This window comes from Babylonia areolata, chromosome 11 (genome assembly GCF_041734735.1).
Source record: "Babylonia areolata isolate BAREFJ2019XMU chromosome 11, ASM4173473v1, whole genome shotgun sequence".
In the NCBI taxonomy this organism is placed as follows: domain Eukaryota; kingdom Metazoa; phylum Mollusca; class Gastropoda; order Neogastropoda; family Buccinidae; genus Babylonia; species Babylonia areolata.
The window spans coordinates 9,860,288-9,867,787 of NC_134886.1; positions in this window are offsets into that span (position 1 = coordinate 9,860,288).

The following is a 7,500-nucleotide window of genomic DNA, read 5'->3' on the forward strand; positions in this document are numbered from 1 at the left end:
GTTGTCGAAGGGTTTTTTTGTGTTTTGTTTTTCCAGTGCGCCAAGTGTGTGCTGCACACGTTGGGGACCTCCGGGTTGATGGTCACGTCATCCGAAAAGACTTGATAGTAAAATAATAATAATAATGGTATTTATATAGCGCTGAATCTTGTACAGAGACAAATCAAAGCGCTTTCGCACCAGTCATTCACACGCATGCATAACTCTAAAACTGCAGAAACTGAAGACAAGGAAGAGGTAGGGAAGGGAGGCTATTTTGGGAAGAGGTGGGTTTTAAGGCCAGACTTGAAAGAGCTGAGTGTGGAGACTTGACGAAGCGAAAGAAGAAGTTCATTCCAAATGCGCTCAGTATGATCATCCAGTCAAACCTGGCAGAAACTTTGCGGGATTCGAACCCATACCCTGACATATCACAGCATTCAGTGGCAGATAAGCCTCTGAACTATTATTCTTCTACCTTCCTCTGTGACTCTAGAGATGTGAAGGACCCTCCAGGGGGGATAACTGGACACCGGGGAGGCAGAACAACAGGGGGAGGGTGGAAGGAAGGGAGGTAATTTACCTTTCTGCTGGCCGTGATTGTGCCTGGCTGATCCCCTCCCCTTGTGGAGCAGGGGAGAGAAGCCCCTTGTTGTGCCACTCGTGACCCTTGTCCTTCAACAGTCCCCGTAATTTGTGGAGGGTTCTCCAAGTAATATCTCCCCTCTTCCTTCCCCTCTTCTCTCTCTCTCTCTCTTCTAGCATCAATGCGTCTGTGTCGCACACACGCACGCACGCGCGCACGAGCACACACACACACACACACACACACACACACACACACACACATGCACACAAGCACGCAGGCACACACATATACAGGCTCGAACGCACACTTATACATACACATGTTCACACACAACACACACACACACACACACACACACACACACACACACACACACAAGAACATCGTTACACGCGCGAGCGCATACACATACGCACGCACACACACACACACACACACACACACATACACACACACACACATGACAATTGATTCTTCCCATTAGAAAGAAAGAAATAAAGAAAATGAATGGCCCGTCATTGAAAGGTTCACACACCTTACCTCCTCCCCCCCACCCCCTCTTCCTGTTTATCCGTCCCTCCCCTCTGTTCATTTATCTGTTTGTTTTGGGTATTTCCAATGATCTTTAAAAAAAAATCTTTTTTTTCTTCCCCCCTCACCCCCCCAACCCCCTTGCATTGAAGGTTATATTTCTTTCAATGAAACATCATGTTTGACATAATTTTGCGCAGTTCACATAATACGGCACTATAAGGAAATCGCATTCTTAGCACACTAGGCGATTGCAATGAATTTCAGTGACAAATAACTTGCAAGGGTATTTCTATTTCTTAGTACACAAAGGACAAAAAGAAATAATTCGATAATAAAATAAATTAAAAAAAAACAAAATAAAAAACCCCCCAAAGAACCCCCCCGCCCCCCCCCCCCCCTCACACACAAAACCATCTCAACTAATTATCAGTCATTAAAAATTAATGATAATAATGACTGGCATGTATTAACACATTCGACCCCTTTGCACATTTACAAAACGTCTGTAATCAATGTCTTGAAAGACAACATCTTTGTAACAGATCGCACCAGAGCTGTTCACTTGCACTTCTTTCTCTCGTACTAGCATGTTATTCTGACGATATTATTTCTCTCTCTCTCTCTCTCTCTTGTGTGTGTGTGTGTGTGTGTGTGTGTGTGTAAGGAAATCTTCTTCTTCTTCTGCGTTCGTGGACTGCAACTCCCACGTTCACTCGTATATAGGCGAGTGGGCTTTTACGTGTATGACCGTTTTTAACCCGCCATGTAGGCAGCCATACTCCGTTTTCGGGGGTGTGCATGCTGGGTATGTTCTTGTTTCCATAACCCACCGAACTCTGACATGGATTACAGGATCTTTAACGTGCGTATTTGATCTTCTGCTTGCGTATACACACGAAGGGGGTTCAGGCACTAGCAGGTCTGCACATATGTTGACCTCGGAGATCGAAAAAAATCTCCACCCTTTACCCACCAGGCGCCGTTACCGTGATTCGAACCCAGGACCCTCAGGTTGAAAGTCCAAAGCTTTAACCACTCGGCTGTTGCGCCCGTCGTAAGGAAATCTTTTGACATCAGTTAAGAAAAGAAAGCTATATTGATGTAGCCAGGTACCAAGATCCAGTGACTGGCCTTGCTAAACAAACCCAAAACTAAAACAAACAAATAAAAACAACAACAAACAAACAAAACAGGGAGAGATAGAGAGAGAAGGAGAAAATGCTACCAAGAGCTTATATAATTTTTACCCGGGGGAATATTTTAGCCCCACGGCGGAGACACGCACATAACTATGGCACATCCACTCCAAACGGCACCTCTTACCCCTATCCCTCTCCACCCCTCAACTGCTGTCCAGGCTTCTTGTTAGGAAGGTAGGGAGCAGGGGGAGGTGGGGGCGGGGGGAGTGGGGTGGGGGGTAAGAAGTGCCAAGACACCCCCTCCCTCTACCCCAACCGACCCGGCCCCCCCCCCCCCGCCCCCTCCACACACACACACACACACACTCTTTTGTTTACGTCACAGGTCGGAGACCCCCTCAGGGGTGGTCCAAGAGTGGTGGTGGGAGGGTGGAGGAGAGGGTCTGGGAGGGGGGGGGGAGGTAAGGGGCTAGGGAACAGTTAGTGACCAGGAACAATATTGACACGCTGTCTGTCACTGATTGTGTTGACTGTTTTCACTAGGGGGGAAAAGGGGAGGGGGTGGTGGTGGGAATGCCCAGCTCAGAGTGGGGCAGAGTGGAATACGTGTCCAAGTGGTCCTGGGAAACAAAGACCCCAGGTGGCTTTCTCCAGGAAGAAAAGGGATCGGGCCAGCTCCGTCCGCCCCGGGACACGCACTGTAGTGTGAGCGTGTGAAGGATTGAGTGAGCGTCGTTCTAGCGGGAGATGTTATGTAAGAGATAAGTTTGTTATCGCGAGAGCTCTTAGCTCCCACTCTTTCTCTATACTCTACTGCGTGCAAACAAAAGTACCGTTCATTAGCGTCTTCGGTGAGTTTCTCGGGTTTAAAAAAAAATGTTTTGTAAAGCTGGGAGGAAATGGTGATAAGGAAACAATAAATAGTGTTAATCTTGGTACGACACACGTTTATTATTCAATTTGTTTCGCTTTATCTATATCTTTGATTAGTTTTATTGAAACTCGTGTATGATCACGTGAAAACTTCTAGCTATGATGACATCCGTCACATAATTATTTAGTATATGTGCATATATCAGGACAGAACTTTATATGATATTTTCTTGTGATCCAAGTTCATCTATATCTGTGTTGTGTTTGTGACATGTTTCAAATAAAATGCTGTTTAAACCAAAAGGCAACGACACACGAATCATGGCTGCGTGCCATAGAGAGATCTTCGCCTTTCAAGATAAAAGAATGTCTCAGGTAAGACTGACCTACACCCATCAGCTTTCATACACTTACGTGTAAGGGGTATAGAAAACCCACCCACAAAGGGTTTAGTTGCGTCTGCAGACAAATAGTGACGAATGGTGCTTATTCTCCGAGGTTATAGGTATGTTACTTGCAAACATTTGCTCTTTGAAAGATATGGTCTGATCGAATATGACAGCATGATTTGCATTTTGTATTTGTATTTGTATCTCTTTTTATCACAACAGATTTCCCTGTGTGAAATTTGGGCTGCTCTCCCCAGGGAGAGCGTGTCGCAACACTACAGCGCCACCCATTTTGTTTGGTATTTTTTTTCCTGCGTGCAGTTTTATTTGTTTTTCCTATCGACATGGATTTTTCTACAGAATTTTGCCAGGAACAACCCTTTTGTTGCCGTGGGTTCTTTTACGTGCGCTAAGTGCATGCTGCACACGGGACCTCGGTTTATCGACTCATCCGAATGACTAGCGTCCAGACCACCACTCAAGGTCTAGTGGAGGGGGAAACAATATCGGCGGCTGATCCGTGATTTGAACCAAGCGCGCTCAGATTCTCTCGCTTCCTTGGCGGACGCGTGTTGTTTCGAACATGGAACAGAGAGGATCCAATATCTGTACTGATAATGCATACTGTGGCTGGCCGTGAGGAATATTATTATTATAATTCTTCTTATTATTATTTTAATGGAAGATAGTTAGCGAAACTTCTTTTGTCATTTTTGTTTTTCATAATTAAACTGCAGCTGGTGTTTAGTGTCACCCAAGATATTTTTAGTCATCTGTAAGTACTCTCAGCTTCCTTTTCTCCAACACCACCCATGTCAGCTCACTTTGGATGTATGTAGAGTGGGAAAGGGAGAGTGCGAGTGGGGGGGGGGGAGGGTTTTTTGAGAAAGAGTGGTCATGAATGTTTTATGTTACTTGTAATATTTTTCTTTCATGTAAAGCGCACTGAGCTCTTTGTGAGAAAGCGCGCTATATAAATGTACAGTGTTATTATTATATTATTAAATACTGTTATGAATATTCCGAAGTTTTAGGTTTTATTTTGTTTCCGGGCTGAAAGAGGCGTCGCAGCGTTCCGACAAATCCATATGCGCTACACCACATCTGCTAGGCAGATGTCTGACCAGCAGCATGACCCAACGCGCTTAGTCAGGCCTTGAGTGCATGCATATATCTTTGTGTCCCTGTCGGAGTGGATTTCTTGTGTAGAATTTTGCCAGAGGACAACACTTACGTTGCCATGGGTTCTTTTTCAATGCGCCAAGTGCGTGCTGCATACGGGACCGGTCTCGGTTTATCGTCTCATCCGAGTGGCTAGAAGCTCATTTGATTTTTCCAGTCAGACTTGGGACAGAAAGGACGAGAGCGGGATTCGAACCCAGACCCTCACGGACTCTGTGTGTTGACAGATGAACGTCTTAACCATTCTGCCACCTTCCCCATTCTCAGTTATGATTATGAAGAAAACGAACACCATTTACATATATAAGTAATATTACTTGGTTGTGTATTTCTTCACGCTGGAAGCGTCTTCAGCAAGTGTTTTTGATAGATTGATATGGATACTTATATAGCGCCTTTCCTCGGTCGGAGACCAAGCCCTAAGCGCTTTACAAACACGGGGTCATTTGCACAACAGGCTGCCTACCTGAGTAGAGCCGACTGACGGCTGCCATGGGCGGTCATCATTCGTTTCCTGTTTCATTCAATCAGATTTCAGGCACGCACACATACACACTCAGACAGACATGTAACATATATGGCCGTTTTTTTCGTGGTTTTTTAACTTTTAATTTTTTTAATTTACCCCGCCATGTTGGCAGCCATGCTCCGTTTTCGGGGGTGTGCATGCTGGGTATATTCTTGTTTCTTGAACCCACTGAACGCTGACATGGATTACAGGATCTTTAACGTGCGTATTTGATCTTCTGCGTGCGTTTTCACACAAAGGGGGTGTTGCAGCACGAATTGTCGCCCCTGCATGGATTGCTGCCGGCGACAATATGTGCAGAGGGACGACAATACATACAGTGAGGCCTGCACAAAATGTCGCTGGCGACAATACGTTGAGAAGGGCGACAATACGTTGGGAGGGGCGACAATACATGCAGGGGCGACAATACATGCAGGGGCGACAATACGTTGAGAGGGGCGACAATACGTTTAAAGGGGCGACAATACGTTGAGAGGGGTGACAATACGTGCAGGGGCGACAATACGTGCTGGGGCGACAATACATGCAGGGGCGACAATACATGCAGGGGCGACAATACGTTGAGAGGGGCGACAATACGTTTAAAGGGGCGACAATACGTTGAGAGAGGCGACAATACATGCAGGGGGGTGACAATACATGCAGGGGGGCGACAATACGTGCATAGGGTTGACAATACATGCAGAGGGGCGACAACACGTGCAGAGGGGCGACAATACGTGCTGGGGCGACAATACATGCAGAGGGGCGACAATACGTGCAGAGGGGCGACAATACATGCAGAGGGGCGACAATACGTGCAGAGGGGCGACAATACGTGCAGAGGGGCGACAATACGTGCAGAGGGGTGACAATACATGCAGAGGGGCGACAATATATACAGAGGGGCGACAATACATGCAGAAGGGCGACAATACATGGAGGGGGGCGACAATACGTGCAGAGGGGCGACAATATGTGCAGGGGCGACAATACGTGCAGGGGCGACAATACGTGCAGGGGCGACAATACATGCAGGGGCGACAATACGTGCAGAGGGGTGACAATACATGCAGGGGCGACAATACGTGCAGGGGCGACAATACGTGCAGAGGGGTGACAATACATGCAGGGGCGACAATACATGCAGGGGCGACAATACGTGCAGAGGGGCGACAATACATGCAGGGGCGACAATACGTGCAGAGGGTGACAATACATGCAGAGGGGCGACGATACATGCAGGGGCGACAATACGTGCAGGGGCGACAATACATGCAGAGGGGCGACAATACGTTGGGAGGGGCGACAATACGTTGAGAGGGGCGACAATACGTTGGGAGGGGCGACAAAACGTGCAGGGGCGACAATACATGCCGGGGCGACACTACGTGCAGGGGCGACACTACGTGCAGGGGCGACAATACATGCAGGGGCGACAATACGTGTAGGGGCGACAATACATGCAGGGGCGACAATACGTGCAGGGGCGACAATACGTGCAGGGGGGCGACAATATGTGCAGACGAGTGACAATACGTGCAGAGGGGCGACAATACGTGCAGGGGCGACAATACATGCAGAGGGGCGACAATACATGCAGAGGGGGGCGACAATACATGCAGAGGGGCGACAATACGTGCAGAGGGGTGACAATACGTGCCGCAACAGGGCGTTCATACACTAGCAGGTGTGCACATCTGTTGACCTGGGAGATCGTAAAAATCTCCACCCTATACCCACCAGGCACCGTCACCGAGATTCGAACTCGGGACCCGCAGATTGAAAGTCCAACGCTTTAATCACTCGGGTGCGTTTTCACACAAAGGGGGTGTTGCAGCACGAATTGTCGCCCCTGCATGGATTGCTGCCGGCGACAATATGTGCAGAGGGACGACAATACATACAGTGAGGCCTGCACAAAATGTCGCTGGCGACAATACGTTGAGAGGGGCGACAATACGTTGGGAGGGGCGACAATGCATGCAGGGGCGAGAATACGTTGAGAGGGGCGACAATACGTGCAGGGGTGACAATACATGCATGGGCGACAATACGTGCAGAGGGGTGACAATACATGCAGGGGCGACAATACGTTGAGAGGGGCGACAATACGTTGAAAGGGGCGAGAATACGTTGAGAGGTGCGACAATACGTGCAGGGGCGACAATACGTACTGGGGCGACAATACATGCAGGGGGGGCGACAATACATGCAGGGGGGCGACAATACGTGCAGGGGCGACAATACAGGCAGAGGGGCGACAAGACGTGCAGAGGGGCGACAATACAGGCAGAGGGGCGA